A 22337-nucleotide genomic window follows, 5' to 3' on the forward strand; every position below is an offset into this window, starting at 1 on the left:
TGTACATTTTAGATGCATGTCATTTGGCCAGGTGCATTTTGAAAAGAAGAAGACTTGAAAAAAACAACACGTTAGTGCAAAACGCTGCGTGGAGAAAATGTGAAAATATGATTAGGACTTGGAGCAGGTGATGCGACTCTCGACTCTTGACTAGACAGACCAAGCGTGACAAACAGATGAGCGAGGGGGGGGGACGTTCCTTTGTAATTACGTAAAGAGCATAAATAATGCCGCGCTGCGCTAATGAAAAGTCAGCCAAAGCAAATGCTGCTCTATAAGAGCATTACATTTGGCTCGCTTTCTCTTTATCCCCCTCGCCCCGCTCGATTGCCCACTAAGCTGCGGCTAAGCGACTTTTTTTTTGACAACAAGAGCAATTTTTTGATTAAAGTGGACTTTGCTTTCATAAAGCCAGAATCTATGCCAAATAGTTAAGAGACTTTGCATATGTCAAAGCTAAAATACTTTCGAAGCTGTAAATATATATTTAAGTAAAAAATTGAAAATTATTTGATATTTTTTGCTTCATTTTCATTAAGCAAGTTTGTTGAATGAAATCCTTACAAACATGTCCCAATGTCCAAGCTCAAAGAACTCGAAGACTATAAAAGGATTCTCTCATGAATTCGTTAACAATTTGTAACAACATATGTTTGCTCTAAAAATAAATAAATTTCATTTAAACAGAACTCTAAAGAAATATGATCCGACTGAATACCTTTTGTTTCATGTTTTCTAAGAAAGTTTCGCTCGGCATATTTACAAAGAATTGTATCAAAGAAATTGTTTTTATTTTACTTTTTCTATAAAATACAATAATATAAATGGTAGCATGAAAGGATTCACGTAGCTACTCGAAACAAATTTGCCAAGAATTTCAACAAAGTTCTTTATGAATCGTTGGCAGCTAATAAATGCAGCAAATATTTGGAAAAGTTTGTTTATATTTTCACTCAACAGTTGCCCACAATTGAAGCGAGTGCATATGCAGTCAATATTTATGAGTACTCGGTACGTATAATGCACAGACATTCTGCCGTATAATGTATGTCCGTAAGCTTGATGTGTGTCTCAATTAAGTTGAACTGCCAACTGGGCCTTCGCTCGACTGCGGCCAGTTTACAATTTGCAGGTTATTCATGTGGGCGTGTTTATGCGCACATATGTGCTTCTGTGTTCATGTGTTCGTTTGTTTGTTTGTTTGTTTGTGGCACGGACATTCAAACCGTAAACATTTCAACAAGCTTTCATATCAGTAAAGAGCGTAGCGAAGAGTCCGGCCCGTAAATTACAAGCGAATGCGCCAATTAATCATACGCACTGTGTGCCCAAGCGTGACAAGGCCACACACACACAGAGAAAGGGAAAGAGAGAGTGAGAGAGAGAGAGTGAGAGGGAGAAGGAGAAAAGATGGTCACGCCCCACATTTCATAAATAGGCAACCAAATTTAAACCAGGCGCATTTGTTTTGCCATGTAGAAGAAATATATTATATTCTCCTTTGCTACCCTAGAAAATAGTTCAAGTAAGGCTGGGATTGGCTTGTGCCTAAGCATGTTACAGACAGTAGAAGACTGTTTTAAATATATAAGATTTAATATTCGCTCGATCTGGATACTTAGGAGAAGTTTGATCTATCCCCAACCTCTCTTTACTCAGAGAACTCAGTAATTCTAGGTGCTATAACCAACAAATTGGGTATATAGCTTCCTATATGCACTATGTCCATAAATGTTCTATCTCCAACTGCATAAAAAGAAATTGATTAAGTATATTATTGATTTAGTTGACTCAAAAGGTTATTTAAGCCAATATATTCTAGCTGCAGGGTATCTCTCTTCGAGCCTTCAATTGTGTGACTTTATTGCTTCATGCCATAAAAGAAAATTAATTTGCATTTGGTAAGATAAAATGCGTTTATTAGAAATAATAAATGCATATCCATAAATTTTCCACAGCTCTGCAGTTTCTCTAAATTGCCTGGCCTGGCCAACAGGTGGCGCCAGCTGCTACTCCAGCTCCTTCTCCTGCTGCTCCTGCTGCTGTTCGTCTGCTTGTCCACTTTGAATGGGCAAAAAATGTGAATGTCAGGTGTACGGCAGCAGGTCCTTTGCAACGCAATACACGCACTCTCGTTCTCGCCCCATAAATTGAATATATATGGACAGCTAGTTGGTGGCCTTCTATGTGGTCCTCTGACAGGTTCGGCAAGTACTGCTGACCCCTTGGTCAAAATTCATGAATTTTAAAGCTGGCGACCGTTGAGGCTTCGCCCGCCGTGTGTCCTTACCGGTGCGCTTCGGTCAGCTCCTGTCGTATCCTGTTGTGTTGTGTCCATTATTATGCTATCAAACACACACCCTCACACATACACACACACAGAGAGAGGCACTTCCAACACACATTCGCACAGATTGACAACTCTGCTAATTTTCTACTCAAATGAAATTTTCGCTCAAATTACATTTTCCAACTTGCCGCTCAGATTACATTTGTGTGGCCGTAGCTATATCTGTCTGGATGCCAACTCACATCCTGTCTGTCCCCCTCCCCCCCGCCTGCCCGCCTAACGACATGTTTGGTCGAAATTGTATTAGGAATTCTAATTTATTTGTCGTTTAACTGTTGCCAATTTTAACGCAAACGGATGTGCGGCCGCATGAGACCTGGCAATTGAGATGCGACATGAAGCCAATATATACACACAGGACAAATAGTCATATATATGTGTCCAACAGACAACTCAGACGGATATTATTGATGGTTGATCGATATGCCCAGTTGCCAGGGCGTGTACTAGGAAAATCAATTGGGGAAAAACAAGGAAAATGCATGCCACTTGCAATCATCTAGCACAGATTTCTTGCCTGCCACAGCTCTAATTGAATTTTGCTGCAACCTTGCTGTGTGTGTGTAATACAAAAATGTTTATCGATTTATTGTCGGGAGAAACAACAATATTTTTTCGGTTTGGAAAATATGCAATTGCTTTCAACTGATTGCACTAAGCAGGAAAGTACTTTACGGCATGAATGGAAAAGCTTCATATTTTTGGGGCACTTTAAATAAGAGGAAGAATAAATGGAGAATTGATGTTAGCTTTAAAATGGAACACTTGGAATAATCAACATAGTATATTTTAATATGATTTATAATATACTTGCGGGTATACAACGACCTTACCCGTGGCACGTATAAAATAAATACTCTCAGTTATGGGGGTGGGAAATTTCGACCTATGTCTATATAAGATATTTGAGGGTATCACTGTTACATGAATTTCGACCAAAAAAAATGTTGCCATATTAAGATGCCAGATTGTTCTACAGGTCAAACCATGAACAATAAGCCAAACCTTTTGAAAACCGTTTGAGTTTTGGCCGAGTTATGGGGGTGGGAAATTTTGACCTATGGGTATATAGGATATTTGAGGGTACCATTTTCACTTGAATTTCGACAAAAAAAAATGTTGCCATATTTAGATGGACGATTGATCTAGAGGCCAAACCATGAACAAAAGGCGAAACCTAATGAAAATTGGTTGAGTTTTGGCCGAGTTATGGGAATGGGAAATTTTGACATGTTTCTATATAGGATATTTGAGGGTATCATTGTTACATGAATTTCGACCAAAAATAATGTTGCCAGATTTAGATGCACGATTGATCTAGGGGCCAAACCATGAACAACGAGCCAAGCCTCGTGAAAATCGGATGAGATTTGACCGAGTTATGGGGGTGGGAAATTTAGACCTATGTCTATATGGGATATTAGAGGTAACATTTGCACATGAATTTCGACCAAAAAAAAATGTTCCAGATTTAGATGCTAGATTCTTCTGCAGGTCACACCATTAACAAAAAGCAAAACCTTATGAAAATCGGTTAGGTTTTGGCTGAGTTATGGGGGTGGGAAATTTCGACCTATGTCTATATGGGATATATGTATATGGTTACCATTTCCACATAAATTTCGACCCGAAATAATGTTACCATATTTAGATGCCAGAATGTTCTACAGGTCAAACCATGAAAAAAGAACCAAACCTCGTGAAAATCGGTTAAGTTTTGGCCGAGTTATGGGTATGGGAAATTTCGATCTATGTCTATATAGGATAAAAGCGGATATACCCCGGCCTTACCTGTGTCACGTTTAAAATAAATAAAAAAAAGAATGCCTAAGAAAAAGCTTTGATCTCTTCTATACGATTGCGGGTATTGTTGCGACATTCCGATAGACCCGAACCCAACGAGAGTTCATGTATTCATGAAGAAGCTTTTGCCTCAAGAGGGATTACAATAGATTCTAAGTATCACAACAAACATACTTTTAATTAATAAAGCATTAAAGGTCCCGCAATGTAAAGGTGTAACTTTGAGTCTGAAGCAAATGCAACGCAACAAATCGCGGTTTTATTCAAACAAAGCCCCAAAAAGCATTCAAAAACAGAATAGAGGAAGGATAAAGGAAACACTTTGAGTACTTTTTTCCTTCGCCTCTAACCAGTTTAATTAATGGCGAAAGCAAATATTTTCGCAGATGTTCATTGTTTCTTTTTGTTTCTGGTCCTGCAAATTGAATACAGCTTTGGCTATCCTTTGAATATGGAACGGGCATCGGAATATGCTTGAAATGTAATCAGCTTAGCGAATGCCTAGAAATAGCTCGATTCACTGAATCGTATTAGTATGCACTGGCACGGACTAACAATGTCAGCTGCAGCTCTCGCCAAATGCGCACATAAGAATATTACGTATACGCCTCATCGTTTTTTTTGTGGTTTTTTTTTTATCTATGCGTGTTTCTTTTTTTTGTGCGACTGAAGTTGACAAACTGCACGGCGGGCATCAGGCAAAGTTCTGCGTCATTGCCATATATCCTGGCCGCGTGTTCAGGTGCTCTGACAATGGGCGTAAACGGGCGTGGCTGCCGTGTAAAAGCAACAAAATGAACATGGGCGCGTATGATGAAGCGCCTGGCAATGGCAGGGAAATGACGACACTTGAAATTGTTCTGCGTGGCTCTTCCTGCCCTCAGCCGCGGCTCTGGGCTCTGGACTCTTGTCTCTGGCACTGACAGTAGCTCCGGCTCCGGCAATGCCATGTGCCCGGCGTCGTCGCAACAGGACACATTCGTCAAAATGCTGGCGACATTCATCACGTCATTCACGTCAACATGAACATCAGCAGCAGCGCGGGTCGGGTTCAGCGTCATTGTCTCTATCAGCGTTTAGAATGCGCTTACTTTAAGCACATAACTTAGCCCGATACCCTGCGCTTAAACGGGTCAGAAAGAGTTGCCTGACTTTGCTGCCCGTTAATGCTCTCAGAGAGGGTAAGACTCTAATGGGATGTATATATAGAAATTATGGAATATATGCTATTTTTGATCCATTACAAGAAGCATTTATATAAAAAAAATAATAAAAATCATGGAGATAAATCTAAATGGAAATTGTTGACGAATACCCTGCAAATCCGAAAAACTACACCAACTTTCTTAATCTTAAAGCTCGGGTCAACAAATTGCTGCTAATGATATTCTTGAAAGATGAGCAGAGAGTTGTTAAATCAAGCTTATGCCACGCCCTCTGTCACTTGGCTTTCCCTTCTCCATTTTAAATCCCTTCTATCACACACTTTACAAACTAGAGTCCAACTGTTTCAACGACTGCTTGGGCATAGAAATCGAATAAAGTTGTGCCACGCCCACCAAAAACACATCTACAACTAGACTTCCGTTCAGTTTCGCTTTACACTGAAAAGAAAGTGTATATCGTAGTTCGTCTAAGTTCTGCTCTAGATGGTTTTTTCACTTTTTGCTTGCGTCCTAAAAATAAGATTAATTAGCTGTAACTGTAACTGTAACTGTGGCTGGCGGGCTTTATCTGGAGCTTTATCTAAAGCTATGGCGCATAACTGTGGCTAAAGCTGAAGCGGAATCGGAATCGGCAGCAGAAGCTGATGTCGAGCGATTTAGACGGGCAAAAACACCTGAGATTTCCGTTTCCGTTGGGATTGCAAAATGCTGCATGTTCTTGTTACCGTTACGCTTTGTTCCGTTCTGTTGCGCCCTCTCTCTCTCGCTCTCCCTCTCTCTCTCCCTCTCTCTTTCTGCATCATTTTGTGGCTGTTGTGCTCTCTGTCATGTCGTGTATTCTGTGCTGCTGCGTTTCCTGTTGCCTTGCCAATATCCGCTAACCGTTTATATTTACCTTTACCTTTACCATTACCTTTATTGTTACCTTTGCCTTCACCGTTAGCTGTACCGTTAGCTGTATTGTTGGCCCTACCTTTGGCCTGTTGTCGCTCTTGTTTCTTCAGCTCGTGCGGCAGCCCCTAATTTATTTATGTTGTCAAATTACACGACATAAATGAATCAATGGCTCCTGCGGCAATTGCCCAATACAGTGGCAGGTCATGTGCCACAGTCCTGCCAAGGACACACCTGTATAAATATACCTGTGTGTGTGTGCGTGTGTGTGTGTGTGTTTTTGTGTGTGGCTGCCATTTTCAATTTGTGCTGCAGATGCGGCTGACTTATTATGAAAAATTGTGCACTGATTAATACAGGCAGCGGGGCGTGGCAGCAGCAGCTACTTATTGTAGCCACACACACACACACACCCTCATCCACCCACCCCCGCACACACACATACACACACACAGAGCCTCAAGTACGTGCTGATTGCACTTGGCCTCGCTGATTGCAGCGCTCGCCTTGTTGGCAGGACATCATTTAAGCCAGCATTGAGCACAAATTGCCAAATACTTGAGCGCATAAATCAATTAATTTCGAATGTCAGTTGACATTGTAAACATAAACATAAACACACACACACACACACACAGCACACCACAACAACCGCAACAACAACTTCTCACAAATCTTGATCAAATCTAGCTGCCACACAGCGGGGCGCTTCTGCCCCCTCCCAGCTTCAGAAATAGCGCCCAAAATAGACAAACCAATATACATAGACTTATGTGTGTGTGGCAAGTTTCACGCCCTGCGACCACATACAGCTGAGACCCAGCCCCAACCCCAACCCCAACCCCAACCCCACGACCTACGAACCTACGCCACAGTCGATACTCAAAATGTCTACAGACTGGCTTTTATCTATGTGGCTGGGGTCCTTCTTGTTGTCGTTTTGGGTAGTGCGACGTCATTTAATGAAGCGTTCGCTTTGTTATTTACTTGGGCTTTCAATATGTGGGTTGCTTTTTTTGCCACTTTTATTAATGGTTCCCGTGCGTTTTCAATACGGCGGCTAAGGCGCCCTGCAACGCACGTAGCCCAAATGAATAAAAAATATGTCTCCTTAACCACAATAGGCTCTCAATGGCATGTATGTACATATATTTAAAATGAGTCTTAGGCTTTTGAAATTTATGCCTTTTTCTATGCCGCATTCATTTAAAGCAGTATCCCAATTGGCTTTAACTTTCTTGTACAATTTCCCACTCTAAATCTTTAAAGCAAAGTCTTTAATTTAATATAAATTGGTTATCGTTTAAGATTTGCGGCTTAGGTCCCAGTTAGTGCTGTAAAGTGTTGTCTAGTGTTGACAATTAGTGTTGTAAAGTTATCTAATAGTTGATAAATGGTTTTTATAGCTTGAATTTCTAATTTTATTTCAATTTAAGCTTTCTTCTCATTTGTAGTCTCCTCTCCTCTCAAAAAGCTTCCATTTGCTTCATTTAATCAATTTATGTTTTGCCTTTTACAACACACGCAATTCCGATGTTTCTGTTGACGCTTAAAAGGCAGCTGTTAAACTTAACGAGCACTGTACACTTTAACAGACTCTCTGAAATCCATATAGATATTGGCCAATTGGGGAGCTTTGGCCCATATGTCAGAGCCTCCACCTATTTTATTTGTATATAGTAGAATAAATCTCGTGTGCGCATATTTATTTGCTCGTAATGTTATCACATCTAATTGAAAGCGGTATTAAACAACAATTTGGCATAATCCATTCGAATTTATGTACATGCCACATAAGCAACACGAAAAAAGTTGGCCGGATGTGCGCAAAGAAAACGAAGACCGAAGACAGCACGAGAAATAATTACGCAAACACACACACAAGCACACAAACACACAAACACACACACATATGTACAGAGGCTATAAAAAAGAATACAGTCGATATATGCGAAGTAAAATTGATAAAGCAGCTGTTGACCCAAGACGCAGTTTTAAGCTGTCATTGTTATACCCTGTAGCCATAAAAAGGCTAACAAAAAAGGCTAAAATAAATCAACGCAAATTGGGGTAAAATGCAGAACAAGGCAATTGTAAGGCTGTAAGAAACATAAAGTAACAATTCACAAAAAAAAGCTAATTTATCGCCTATCTATCGCTTTTCTATCTTCCAGCCTCTAGCAGCGTAATTATGCATGTGTGCATCTGAATTTTCGACTCAATTGCAGGGCATCTGCTAGTCGAATACATGCGAGACGTGTCCACTTGTCTGTTTGCAAAATATGTAACTGTTAAAATGAAAGTTTATGCCATGCCTTTCATTACCCATTTGTTCTTGTGTGACCAGTGGCCGGGCGATAAGTGAAATAAAATGAGCTTTCGGCTCAAGTTGGCCCCGAACCCGACCTCAAACCCATGACCCGACCCACGACCCACTCCCCGACCCCTGTTCCCTGTCCCCATTACCCAATCGAGGCCAGTAAGCAGCTTGCGGTCTTGTAAATTCATTTAGCAAACTGGCTAGGAATGCTTGGCGACCATTTTTGTGCGCAAAACTTTTGAGATTTAGTTCAAGTCTACGGCTCTCTAAGTTGGCCAGCTCGACAATTCATCAAAATGCAGGCGGGCGGAAGGCGTGGCCCAGAGGGTTAGACATTTGGGTGCACACTCGCACTGGGCCATGGATTTAACGAATGCTTTTGTGCGAGTACCACAAAAATCGTAAAAAACTTTCTTGCCAGTCGGATACAGAGTGTGTCTCTGTGTGTGTGTGTGTAAATTGTTGTCAAACTGTAGCGAAAACATTTCAAGACGCTGAAAATTCTGTTGTGCAAAGTTTTGTCCAGTTATTTAATTGAATTTAGCACCCAAAGGCGTTGCGACCTCTTTCCCCCTCTTAACCTCTCGCCCTCTCGCCATCTCTCTCCGTCTCTCTCTCTCTCACGCTCTATGTCACTCTCTATATTGTATTTATTTTGTTATTTGCCCGCTTAGATTTGTCCTTGCCCCGCCACGAAAATGATGTGGGGGGACGGGCTGGGCTGCAGTTGCGCTTGCAGCCGCATTTTGCGGAAAGTTTCTATGACTGTTTATTAAAGAGCTAAGCACACTTAATAAGCTTATGGACGGGGGGCGTGGCGCATGTCGGCCATGGCCCCAGTGTTGAGCAGTGGCCCGTTACGACGAGTGTTGAGCAGAAAATGTTTGCCATTCACACAATTCACAAAACAATTCAAATTAAATAGAAACTCACAAATGCCTTAGACTGGCTTTGACTCTGCCTCCCGCTCTCTCCCTCCTTCCCCCTCTCTCTCTTTCTCTTGACAGCACTGCAACTGGTAGAGCAGCAGCTGCTGGAATGTGTTTTAAAATAATATTGCATAATAGCCGACAGAGCAGCCATAAGAAGCCGTGGCATTGGCTGCACTGTGGGCAAAATGTTTAACTTTTTAGGTCACAAAAAGAATTTACTATATATCAATATTATTTATATGTTTTCATACATTTTAGGCTCTTATATTATATTAAAAAATGCCTAAAATGCAATTAGTTTATCTCATTCCCAAACAGCTCTAATTACTTGCTGTTAACTTAACAGCTTCTGATTTTGCTTACATTTCTGCTATATAACATAACAGTTTTTACATATTAACTGCTTAGCAAATGTAAAACATTTAAGATACAACAAAATGCAATGTTAACAAGCAGAAATGTTAAGATGAAAGTAATCATTAAAAACTGTTAAGTGTATAACAGAAATATGTTATTCTATAGACTATTCAATAACTTTTTAGCCCACAGTGCCAAAGCCAGAAGCAATGCAAGAAATAGCTGAGCATGCTTAAGTTTGTTTTGTATGCGTACGTGTGTATGTGCGTGTGTGTGTGTTTGCGTGCAAACATTTTAATTGCTCAAACATAAGTCGAACAAATTGAGTGTCCCAGGCTCGGTGTCGAGCACTTTGCTTTGCCAATGGGCTGCCGCAAAGATGAGAATGCATTTTACTGCATAATTCGTGCGGCACTTAATCGGATTGCGCGCTGTGTGCAAATCAAATACAATAAAGAGTAAAGTCTTTTGCCAGGAGGCAGCAGAGCTTCATTAATATGCGTAAAACGCAACGGAAACCGCGCCGGATTTAATAATATTAAAACGTCGGCAACGACGACGACGACGACGACGTCTGTCGCAACCTTCGCTTACCACTTAACATAATGATGACTGTGGGCGGAGCGGGACGGGGCGGGGCGGGGCAAGGCGGTATGCGGTGGATTGCGGCGTCGTTTGCTGTGGTGTGGTCTGGTTTTTGGGTCGCCATTAAACACAATTAATTGCTCACACTTAACACAGCCGAAACAGTCAGACCGGAAGCACAGAAACTGCCGTCAACAGTCGTCAGTCAGCTGTCCGTCATTATACAACACTGGCAGCTCATGCTGTCCTGCCCCCTGTAGGCCCACTGCCCGTGCGGGTTTCTTAATTACGCACGTATGGCTATTTAAATTGGCTTTTCTGCCGGTTCGAAATGTTAGTTTTATGTTAATTAACCATTGTTTATGCCAATTATGGCATCTGTGCTGAGCCAGAAGCTTCTGCTGCTATGCTGCCAATCCTCTAGAGCTAGGCACGAGTCAGCATTTGTCGGGATTGCGGCTAGTGGAGCGGGGACAACAAGGCCTGGGCATACATTGATAATAATTTGCAGCTGTTGTCTGCTAGATAACTTTAATTATGGCTCATCTTTATGAGCACATCCATACTTAAAATGGAAAGCCATAAGCTGTATGGGTCAGGAAAACCAGAAACCAAACAATACTCTGCTTTTAAGCTTACTTGACGCGTTTTAGGCATAATATAGTGTACACATACAGTAGTCACTCGCACAAGAGAACGCTTCGGTTTGAGAAGTTCCTATAACATGCCTATAATTACAATTTAGGGAAGAGCTACTTTTACATACTTTAAATAAAAATTGTTGTAAATAACAAACTATATTTGCAATTGCAGACCTAAGTTGGTCTAAACAGTAATTCGAGCAGGTTGCAGGTTCGAATCCCGGGCTAGCGTAAAGATTAACAGAGCGTTCGATTTTAAAGTGCGCATATCAGCTTTTAGCTATACTCTATATTCTATACATAAAATAATCATAAATGAAGCTGTGCTCAATAAATGAGTTGTCTAACTGACGTTTGGGTTCCCGGCTCGAATCCCGGGCTAACATTAAGTCATAATTGCCAAGCAAGCTCTGCGTATATTTTATGGCATGCCTCACTTTAATTCGCAGCAAATTAATAATGCTCTCTGCTAAGAAATTGCTGCTGCTATCAAAATCATAGTTTAATATATGAATGAATATTTTTGGCCACGTCTACAATGGCTCAAGCATATCAAAAACAAATCCGATTTGTTTGGCTCCTGCTCCTGTAATATATATGTATATATATATATATATATAAGTGTGCAGGGGGACTTACACTTAATTCGTCTCAGATTTTGATATGCGACGGAATTTGACAAGTGCTCCTGAAACGGAATTCTCGAATATGCGCGCGCTCGCTAGGCTGGGGCTAGCTGGGGGCTTTCGCTGTCTGCTCAAAGACAAAGGGACATGGGTATCCAAGGATCTGTGTCGCACACACACACACACACACACACACGCACACTCGCTCACACCTCGCCTTTGCTGTGCCATTGTTGCCAGCGCCAGACGCTGTCATATACACATGTGATTACTTATTGTGCTGCGAGTGTGTGTGTGTGTGTGTGTGTGTGTGTCTGTGTGCGTTTCAGTGTTGGTAAATGTGTGCATATAATGTGCTCTCTTTTGGTTTATTTATTTATATACACACACACATATAACCGCCACATTTCATTTCACTTAAGCTTTTTTAAACATATTTAAAGTACGTGATGTTTAATGTCTTCAGAGCATTTACCCCACACACACACACACGCGCAGGTCGCTTAGGGTGTGTGTGTGTGTGGATTTCATTCTTTACCTTTTGCATAAGCAAATTTTAATATGTTTAACTCGTTTCGGGCGGGCATGAACCACTTTCAAGTCGCAGAGCGTTAATTTTTGAACAGCAGCCGCACCCTTCGAACTCTGCCCTGTGTGTGTGTGTGTGTGTGTGTGTGTGTGTGTGTGTGTGTGTGTGGCCTAGGCACATAAATGTCAACTGGCGCACTCATCCATCAATGAGCTTTGAAAAATTAACACTGTGAGCGACAGTGCCAAAGGACATCCAACCAGGATGAGAGCAGCCAGCGCAGCTTGTGGACTCGCCGGCTGCGGCCTGTCGCTTTAAATTATGCAAAACGTTACAATTCCCTGGCTCAAAAAAGGTGTGGCCAAAATGATGAATTGTGTGCTGCCAAAGAGTTGCGCGCCAGTCTGCCCCGACCACCTACCCCTCAACCGCCCGACTGTAATGTGGGCCACGGCGGGTTATATTGGAACCTGGTCAAACACAACGTGACGAGTTTTACAGTGTGTCCGATCCACCTGTCCAAATAGATTCAATTCGATTAACTCGCATTGCACATCGGCATCCCAAAAGTGGCTACGTGACCAACGGCTGGGCGGGTCGCATTCGAGGATTGTAATTCAAATTTATTCACAGCGCGGAAAAAAAAGCGAACGTTCTTTAAATAGATAAGTCTAGGCAGGAGCCAGGCATTTACGTAGGGCTTAAGGAATGAAAATGTTGCTTTTAGCTTCATTAAAAATTGGGGGATTTGGGGGCGGGGGAGGGTGGGCAGGGATTGCTAAATACAAATTGTTTAAGCCTAGGCATATAAAAGACTACATTCCGAGTTTTATGTCACCAGCTTTGATGAGCTATGAAATCCCTTAATACATATGGTAGCTAGGGGAAGGTAGGAGTTCGTTTAACTCTTCTATTTATGCTATGAACGATTTAAAGTCGCATTAGGTGTTTTCCAACACTATAAAGATCACTTTTATTAAGTGTTCTTAACGAAAACCCAACACAAAGTAATACGACTGAAGAAAGTTTAAGGCTAGAGGTAGATAAGAGTTCGTTACACTCTTCTATTTATGCTATGAACGATTTAAAGTCGCATTAAGTGTTTTCCAACACTATAAAGAACACTTTTATTTAGTGTTCTAAACGAAAACCTAACATAAGGAAATACAACTAAAGTAAGTTTAAGGATGCGAGAAAAGAAATAAGAGTCTTATTAAATAGATAGGTAGATAGAGTTCATTTAACTCTTCTATTTATGCTATGAACGATTTAAAGTCGCATTTAGTGTTTTCCAACACTATAAAGAACACTATTATTTAGTGCTCTAAAAGAAAACATAACATACGGAAATGCAACTAAAGCAAGTTTAAGGATGCGAGTAAAGAAAAATCAAATATATATTTTTATGATTCTATGTAACTGCAGCTCTCAGCTCCGACTCAATTTGCAACAAAATATATTTTCCAGTGCGTATATATAAGCATTTGTTGCTTTCTTTTTTTGTTGTTTTCGCCATCTGCAATTTACTTTGATTTTTATTTTTTCAAAAGCAAACACCAACAAGAGTTCAAAGCCAGCAAAATGCAACCAAAAACAACACCAAAAACCCACCAAAGCCTGTCACAAAACACACCACCCCCTCCCCCCACCCCCCTCCACCCCACTCCAGCTTGCTAATATGTTTTTATTTTTATGTATTTCTCTTGTCTACTTCTAGTTGTGCTTTTGTATTTGCCCATTTTAATGAGTGTAGCTAAAAACAACAACAACAAAAACTAAAAAAAAAAAATAAACCAAATACAAAGCATTTTTTACATCAACAACAATCATCAATACACGAATGTGACAATAAAAACAAAGTCAAGTAGTAAAAAACTCAAAAAGCAAATTAAAAACGAGAGCAAATCAAATTTTAGTTGCACCACAACAACAACAACAAGAACAACCACAGTGATAAAGGGAGAGAACAACAAAAAACAACAATAAGAACAACAAGACACGATTTCCGATCAACTTAGTTGCCTTTAAAGCTGCATATATCCTGATTATCCTGCACATTTACCATCTCGGTGTCTAGCGTGTGTCCTTGTGTGTGTCCTTGTGTGTGTGCTTGTCCAGTGCCAAGTGTCCCGTGTCCTTAGACCCGACGCCTACACACACTTTCCTGCCTTCACTTGCTCGCTCTCTCTCTCTCCATCTCTCTCTCTCTCTCTCTCTTGCTCTCTCTCTCTCTCTGTGTGTCTTTCTTTATCTCACTATCCAGCCCTGTTTTTTGGCTGTCTAGCACTAAGCACTAGCGCACCACCAGCACCACCAGCCAGAGGCCAACAACCAACAACAACAACAACAAGAAAAAGAACAACAACAATAAGAACAAGTACAAGAATTAGCACCACCGACCAGGTCAGTGTCTGTGTGATTACCCCACTCCTGCTCGCCACACCATCCACATACCAGCACCACAATTGCACATTACTACCATAGATACCCACGGCAGTATTACTACCGCATGGAGCGCGGCACCAGCGGTGGTCAGCAGCAACAGTCGCAGTCGCAGTCGCACCACCCGCACCACCACCATCAACAGCAGCAGCAGCAGCACCACCCGCACCACCAGCAACAGCAGCAGCAGCATCAGTCGCGGCATCAGCATGTGGTATCGGTGCATAGCTACGATCCGTATATGATTGCCGGCGATGCGGATGAGGAGCATACCTCGGGCACATCCTCCTTTGATAATCCGGCAACGAAAAAGAAACCGCCCAAGCTGAAGCCCATCCATCGTTCCCTATCGATGGCCATTGATAATTATGCACCGATAGCGACCGAATTGGATTTAGATTTAGATGATGGCTTCATTGTGCATGAGCAGCCGCTGATCCACCGCTCGGCGTCGCCGCTGCCCGTGCGCTCGTCTGCACCGCCGCAGACCCTAGCACTCCCAGCACAACAACAACAACAACAACATATTCCCCAACATATACCCGGTGGCGGCGGCAGCGGTTCCGTGTCGCCGGCACTGTCTGCACGCCAGCAGCACCACCACCTACAACAACAACAACAACAGCACCACCTTAAACAACAACAGCACCACCAGCTGCATATGCACACATTCCAGCAACTGGCCGCACAGGCAGCTGCTGCACGACACCACCAGCTGCCACATACGCATGCAACGCATCAGCACCGCCAGCACACGCACCCGAGCTCGAGCAGCTCACCCACCTTGCACGCGGTCAGCCCAGTGCAACAGCAACAACAACAACAACAACAACACCATCTGCAACGACAACAACAACAACATCAGCCGGATATCTATCTGGTCAGCGGCGGCGGCAGCAGCAGCCTGGGCGACAATGTGGGCGGTCTGGGCATGGGATTGGGCCTGGGTCGCTCACAGCTGGGCGGCAGCGGCAGCACATCACCGATACAGTTTATCGATGTCGATGATATGCTGCCGCAACAGCAGCTGCACCACCCGCATCCGCATCCGCACGCGCAGCAGCAGCAGCTGCAGCTGAAAAAGAATTTGTTCCGGCGCTCAGACACAATTGACGTTCATCCGTCTACCAATTTTCAGATGAAGAAAACGCATTCCTTCCACGCCCAACAGGATCCCGCCGCCATGGAGCAAATCCAGCTGGCCGTCGCCGCCGGCTCGGCAACCTCCAGTCGTCGCACCAGCTCGGTGCGCGCCAATTTCCTGATGCCCGGCCCGCCCGCCGGCAAGGCGGAGATCTCCCGTTCGCCCTCGCCGAGTCGCCGCGGCTGTCGTTCGCATCGCTCCTTCAACGATCCCGGCCGACGGCCCAGCAGCAAGCCGGAGTCCATGGTGGAGTCCCAAATCCGTCATCCCTCGCTGAACGATGATCTGCTGGAGCCGCTCGACGGCCGTTCGCTGTTTCCGCCAACGAATCTGTCGCTGGAGAACGAGCTGTTTGTGGAGTCGCGTTCGCGCAGCAATAGCCATACAAAAATGGAGGAGCTGGGCGTGGCTGAGCTGGCGGCCGCCGCTGTGGCCGTGCAGCGCATGCGCAAGAGCTCCGGTTCGTTTGAGGAGACGGCGCCTGTTTTAGCCGCCGGCCACAGCGCCACCCATCCGCCCGCCGCCTCCGCCTCGAACAGCATTAAGCAAAAGCGCGAACCGCATCCACATTCGCGCCAGCAGAGCACCCACAGCCTCGAGCTGGACGGACGCCCCTCCACCAGCAGCGCCGCCGCCGCCGCCCACACAATGCAGCTGCACAGCGCGGCGACCGCCGCGAGCGCCGCATATCATTTTAAGCGCGGCGCACAACACGGACGCTCACTGTACCTGTCGCCCAGCAATCTGGAGGAGCTGACCGTGCATCGGCCCGGCCTGCTGGCGGCAGCGGCCGCCTTCCAGGGCACCAATGCCAGCGCCAGCGTCAAACAGGCCAAGGCCCTGCACAGCGCCAGCGTACGGCTGCGCAGCTACCGCGAGGCTCTGAGCGCCACCAAGAAGTCCAAGAGCTTTATTGGCGAGAGCAGCGGCGCCACCTCAACCGGTGGCGATGATTTTGAGCTTGGCTCGGCCTCACCCCACCGAAGGAACAGTCGCCCGCTGTCGTCGGCGGTGTCCAGCGTGGCGGCCGGCACCGCCGCTGTGGTCAACGTGGACGAGATAAAGCGCAGTCCGCGTCCCATTACCGCCGCCGCCGTTGCGGCCGCGTTCATCGAGGAGAAACGGCCGTCGTTCGAGCGCAAATCCTCGCTCACCTACGAGCACGAGCTGACCGATGCCGCCTTTGCCGCTCAGGTGCTGCGTCCCTTCCACCATAAGCTGGCCGCCGGACGCAAGGCGTCCCTGAGCGGCGGTTCGCACAAGCTCAAAAAGAAATCGCTGAGCGACGATACCGACGAGGACGAGGAGGCGGACCGCAAGCGCAAGCGCATCGTTTGCATTGTCCTGGCGACGGTGCTGTTGTGCCTGGTGTGCGCCAGCGTATTTGTGCTCATTGTCACGCTCACCTCCGGCCAGGGTCAGTCCGGCAAGAAGTCGCACACCTTCAGCCGGGACACGCCCGTCCACTACACGGGCATGCGACCATCATGAACTCCAACAACAACAACAACAGCAACAACTACTTGGCCCAGCTTTCACTTCCGTTTCCGCTGCGCTAACATGCACCTCAACTTCAACTTCTACTTCTACTTCTTCGTCTTCTTTTTCTTCACCACTTCTGTGTCCTGCTCTCTGTGTGTGCGTGCGTGTAATTGTCAGCCGCTTCGATTGTTCTCTCCAGCGCCACAACGGTCAACCAGCTGCCAGCAGCTGGCTAATTGAGGATGAGCCGCAGCCGCAGCCGCAGCGGAAACAACAACAACAATTGGCCGCAATTCGTGAGAATTACAATTGAAAAAGCACGCACCTAGCCGCGCGCCTGTAAGTAGGCAATGCCTTTTTATCTCAACTATTTCCGTTTTCCTTTTCAGTTATCGCACTTTTTATTTTGTTATCGTTATCGATTTTCATAAAGAACTACTTTCGCAGTGGAAACCAGTTCGGATTTGTTCAACACAGTGCAATATATAAATAACCAACACGTTTACCAACACTACACAAAGGACGCACGAAAACACGACACGCGATCAGCTCTAGTTGACTGTTTATCAAAACCTAACAAAAAACGTAACCAAAAAATAAATAAATAATAAATAAATAGCTACTCTTGAAGTGGAAACCAGTTCGGATTTGTTCAACACAGTGCAAACTATAAAATACAACACGTTTACCAACACTACACAAAGCAAAAAGCACATCAAGGCAGTTTAAAGAGAAAAATTACTGAATTTATATAAAATATCGCTAAATTTGCGATGATTTGCTCACGTTCGTGTCACGCATGAAAACACGACACGCGTTCAGCTCTGTTAATCAAAACCTAACCAAAAAACTAAATAAATAAATACCAAAAAAAACAGCTCAATTTATGAATTGTTTTTCTGGCACAAAGTATTTTCGACTTTTTCGACAAGCCAATAACAAATGTCAATAATAATTTTCAATCATTTGTTTTTTCTTCTTACTTTACCATACAAAAATTCTTTGCCCATGGCATGATTTTTAAATAAGGCAACTTTTTGACCAAATATGTAAGTCATATTTGTGGCCAGCGTGAGCTTTGCTGCCAGCGATGTGTGATAAAAAGTAACTTTTGTGTGAAATTCCGTTAAAAAGATTGCAGATTTTGTAAATAATGGTTGACAAACAAAACTGCAACTCACTTATAAATATTTGAAAATGTTTCTTATTAATATTAAACGTAGCAAAATCAGGATTTAAGCTTACCTTGAGTTGAAAGTTGAAGTTGAAAAAAGATGTCGAACATTTTTTAAGTAAAATATATACGGCAAAACAAGCTGAAATTCGATTTCGAAAAGATAAGATTAGAACATAAATCAATTGCAATCGATATATCGATATATATCGATATATATCGATATATATCGATATATCATTTAAAAATAGGCCATAAAGTAATCGAGATATTGAAATTTTTAGCATTTAGGGAAAATTTGAATTGAAAACTTCTCCTCCTTTCTTTCTTTTCTTAAGTTAATCAACTATTATTGAAACATGTTAGACATATTATCCCATATAATATATACATATAAATCCCGTTAGATCTTTAAATTCAACTAGAGTTCATGCTCTCTATAAAATTGCGAACAAATCCGAATGCAATTGGTTTCCATTCTTCGATGCCATTCGATTTTCGTATTACATATGCAAACGCATACAGGATAGTTATCAGACAGACTGAGGGTGGATGGGTGGGTGAAAGAAGGGTGGGTCAGTTGGCCATATGCCCCCCATAAAGCCATATAAATACCGTTACGTATTCCCCAATGAGCAGCTGCCAGATGCTGACTTACGAAAATTGAGCTGGCAAAAGCTCAGCAAATCTCGAGCATTACATAACCGACTCAATGACTAAGCGGCTGCCTGACTAACTGACTTGCAAACACCAGCACACACACACACACACACACACACGCACACACACACACGTGCGTTGGCCATAAAAAATGATGCTTACCTCGACTTTAATGACTGTGGCTGTGACTGCAGCAGCAGCAACAAGCAGCAGCAGCAGCCAAAGCCAAACCAAACTAATCAGCACTGTGTGTGTGAGAGTGTGTGAGAGAGTGTGTGTGTGTGTGTGTGTGTGTGTGTGTGTGTGTGTGTGTGTGTTGTTTAGCCAAGCACAGACAATGACAATGGGCTGTGAGCACTCACTGACTGACTGACTGACTGACTGACTGACTGACTGACTGCGGGACAGTGGGGCCTGCGTCTGCAAGGACCTTTTTGTTATCATGCTCACTTTTTATACTTTCACTTAATAGTTATGTGTGTTGTTTGCGTGTGTGTGTGCGTGTGTGCATCATTACGGGCAACGTGGCAACGGCTGTGGCATCCTTTTTATATGTGCGCCCACAGACATGCACGCTTATTTACACACACGCACGCACACACACACACAGAGACACGTTATTTTGCGTTTACGACATGAAACTAGGTTACTTTTTCATGTGCGCGTGAGTGAGTGTTGCAGCAACAACAACAACAACAACGACGACGAGAAGGAGCAACAATTGTTTACTGTTGGCAACGTGCCTCGTCCTGGTGACATTGCCCGCTCAGTTGGCTTCACGTCCTTGTCAGTGTCCTGTGAACGCCACTCGGCGTGAGCAAATGCCCACGCGACCAAGGCACGCCAAACAGCAAAAAGCAACAACAACAACGACAGCAAAAACCTCCTTTAGCCACGCCCACAAAAAACGCATCAACATCAAATTGACAGGCACATAGAATGCGTCTGATGGAAATGTCAAAGATATGTCTTTACTCTCATTTTTATACCCAAATAATAGGCATCAAATAATGAAAATGTCATCAGAGATACCACAAAAAAATAATAAAGAAAAGAAAGCACAACTATTTTAAGCACGTCGAAGTGTGAATACCCTTACTAGGCTCTAGTTGTTGGGCTTATCAAGAATATATGCATATCCTCTAAGGAGTTATACCTTATACATTTCGACCTATATTATATGAAAAGTGTGGTTATGTTCGATAATTTGAGGTTAGGTCAGAATAGTTGAGGTTAGGTTAGATAAATTGAGGTTAGGTTAACTTAATTGAGGTTAGGTTAGATTTGTTGAAGTTAGGTTAGATCAATTAAGGTTATGTTGGATATGTTGAGGTTAGGTTAGCTTAATTGAGGTTAGGTTAGAACAGTTGAGCTTAGGTTAACTTAGTTGAGGTTAGGTTGGAATAGTTGAGGTATGATTGAAATTATTGAGGTTAAGTTAGAATAGTTTAGGTTAGATTGAAATAATTGAGGTTAGGTTTTCTAAATTGAGGTTAGGTTAGCTAAATTGGGGTTAGGTTTGGTGGCTCGATCTCTCACTTCGCACACGTCAAACGTTCTTTTGTTCATTTACTCCGTGAAAAAACAAATAAAAAACGACAAACAAAACACTAATTAATAAAATGAATTATTAATGAATTTACTATCGCTCAAATAGAAAAAAAGCTTAAACAATTGAATTCTTTAAAATTATTAAAACATTTGTTTGTGCGTCATTTACACGCATTAAAATAATTGTAATTATAAATATAATTATGCATATCAGTGCTATAGCGCACTTTCAACTGAAATATAAGCCGAGCCGACTTTTCATTTAATACCGTTAAATGTCAGAGTCAGTGAACGCAAAAGTTCAACTCATCAGGGCGGGGAAAAGCGCGTGGAAAATGCATGATGGAAATTTAAACAAGCATAAATAATCGAAAAACGAAATTAATATTGAACATGATAAGCAACAACAACAAAAAAAAAAGAAACAACAATGAAAAGAGGAAATACAATTATTAATAACAGTTTTTTAAAGGTGTTTTCAATTGCAGCGAGAAATCCATTAATCGAGCTAAAAGCCGATTTAAAAAGGGCCCAAATATTAATTTAGTTTGAAGCGAAAATCCGCCCTAAGTTCAGTTCGAATAAAAAAGAGTGTGATTAATGCCAAGTACAGTGGTCGCTCGCTAAATCGAACGCTTTCTAATTAATATACCGAAATACATTAAATAGATTTTTTCAGCATTTTTTCTAGCCCCATTTTATAGGAAATAATTTATAATTATATATAATATTTATGTAAAATTATTTAAAATCTTTCAATTTATTTCGTTATGCAAGTAACTACTGTAGTTATCTTATTTCACCTTAATTTTCTGATTTTCTTATTAAAACACTTTGCTAATTGATTTTTTATTAGTTTTTTACTTTATAAAATATATATTTTCTATTCTCTCAAGTTCCTCGAGGTACGCAGCTCAGCGTAATTAATTTTTCCTTTATGCGCTTTATTTTCATTTTGTGAAAACCTGCATTTAATAGCCTTTGCCCATATTTGAGGCAAAGCCAAAAAGGGAAACCTCAAAATTGCATCAATAATTTCAATTAAAGAGCAACAAAACAACAACAACAACACACACACACACACACACACACACACACACACACACAGCACCTGCACGCCGCAAGTGAAGCAACTTCAGCCCTACTCGGAGGCAGGAAACTAATTAGTTACATTGTAGTTACATAGTCGTCGGTCTTCATCCGTCATGACGGCACATCAGGAGGCAGCTGCCCGGGCCGGTTGCTGCTGTTGCTTTCAACGCCGCATTTATAATTAAACAACATGAAAGACACAGAGAAGCAACACACACACAGCACACCTGGTCACACACACAAACACACACAGCTGGTCACACGGCACACAAAGCCAGTGACAAAGTGAGGCTGAAAGTTACACGGCGGCATTTATGAGCGCCCATAATGGCTGTTAACAATTTAACTTGTTTACCAGTGGGAAAGTTCTATGTTAATTGGTCTCAAATAGCCACACACGCACACACACACGCACACACGCACACACACACACGCACACACACACACGCACGCACATGCCGCGGGCTGTGCCCCATTGTGCTCGGTAGCTGTGTGTGCGGCACTTGCCAAGTGAATAATGGCAGCCAGCTGCAGCGTCACCTGTGACTGCCCCTCACCCCCCCCCCCCTCCCCCTGTCGTCATTAACAC

The 22337-nt window shown here is 42.9% G+C and overlaps 1 protein-coding gene across 4 annotated transcripts in view; it reads left to right on the forward strand.

Annotated features, from left to right (window-relative positions):
- The window catches only part of LOC135430666 (uncharacterized), a 64358-nt gene that overhangs the window by 39582 nt on the left and 2439 nt on the right, over positions 1 to 22337 (forward strand). The window contains exons 1-2 of one of the 4 annotated variants that reach the window (XR_010436665.1): positions 14023 to 14606; positions 15784 to 17610. The exons of 1 other annotated variant lie outside the window; for it this stretch is intronic. The gene's annotated coding sequence lies outside the window, so the exon portion shown is untranslated. Of the gene's footprint in view, positions 1 to 14022; positions 17611 to 22337 lie in introns of those variants that run through there. 2 more of the 4 variants (XR_010436664.1, XR_010436663.1) reach the window with 2 other exon arrangements.

The sequence above is a fragment of the Drosophila montana genome, unplaced genomic scaffold (assembly GCF_035044405.1).
Source record: "Drosophila montana isolate Dmon_TW-CO22-7 unplaced genomic scaffold, ASM3504440v1 contig_3031_1, whole genome shotgun sequence".
Taxonomy (NCBI): Eukaryota; Metazoa; Arthropoda; class Insecta; order Diptera; family Drosophilidae; genus Drosophila; species Drosophila montana.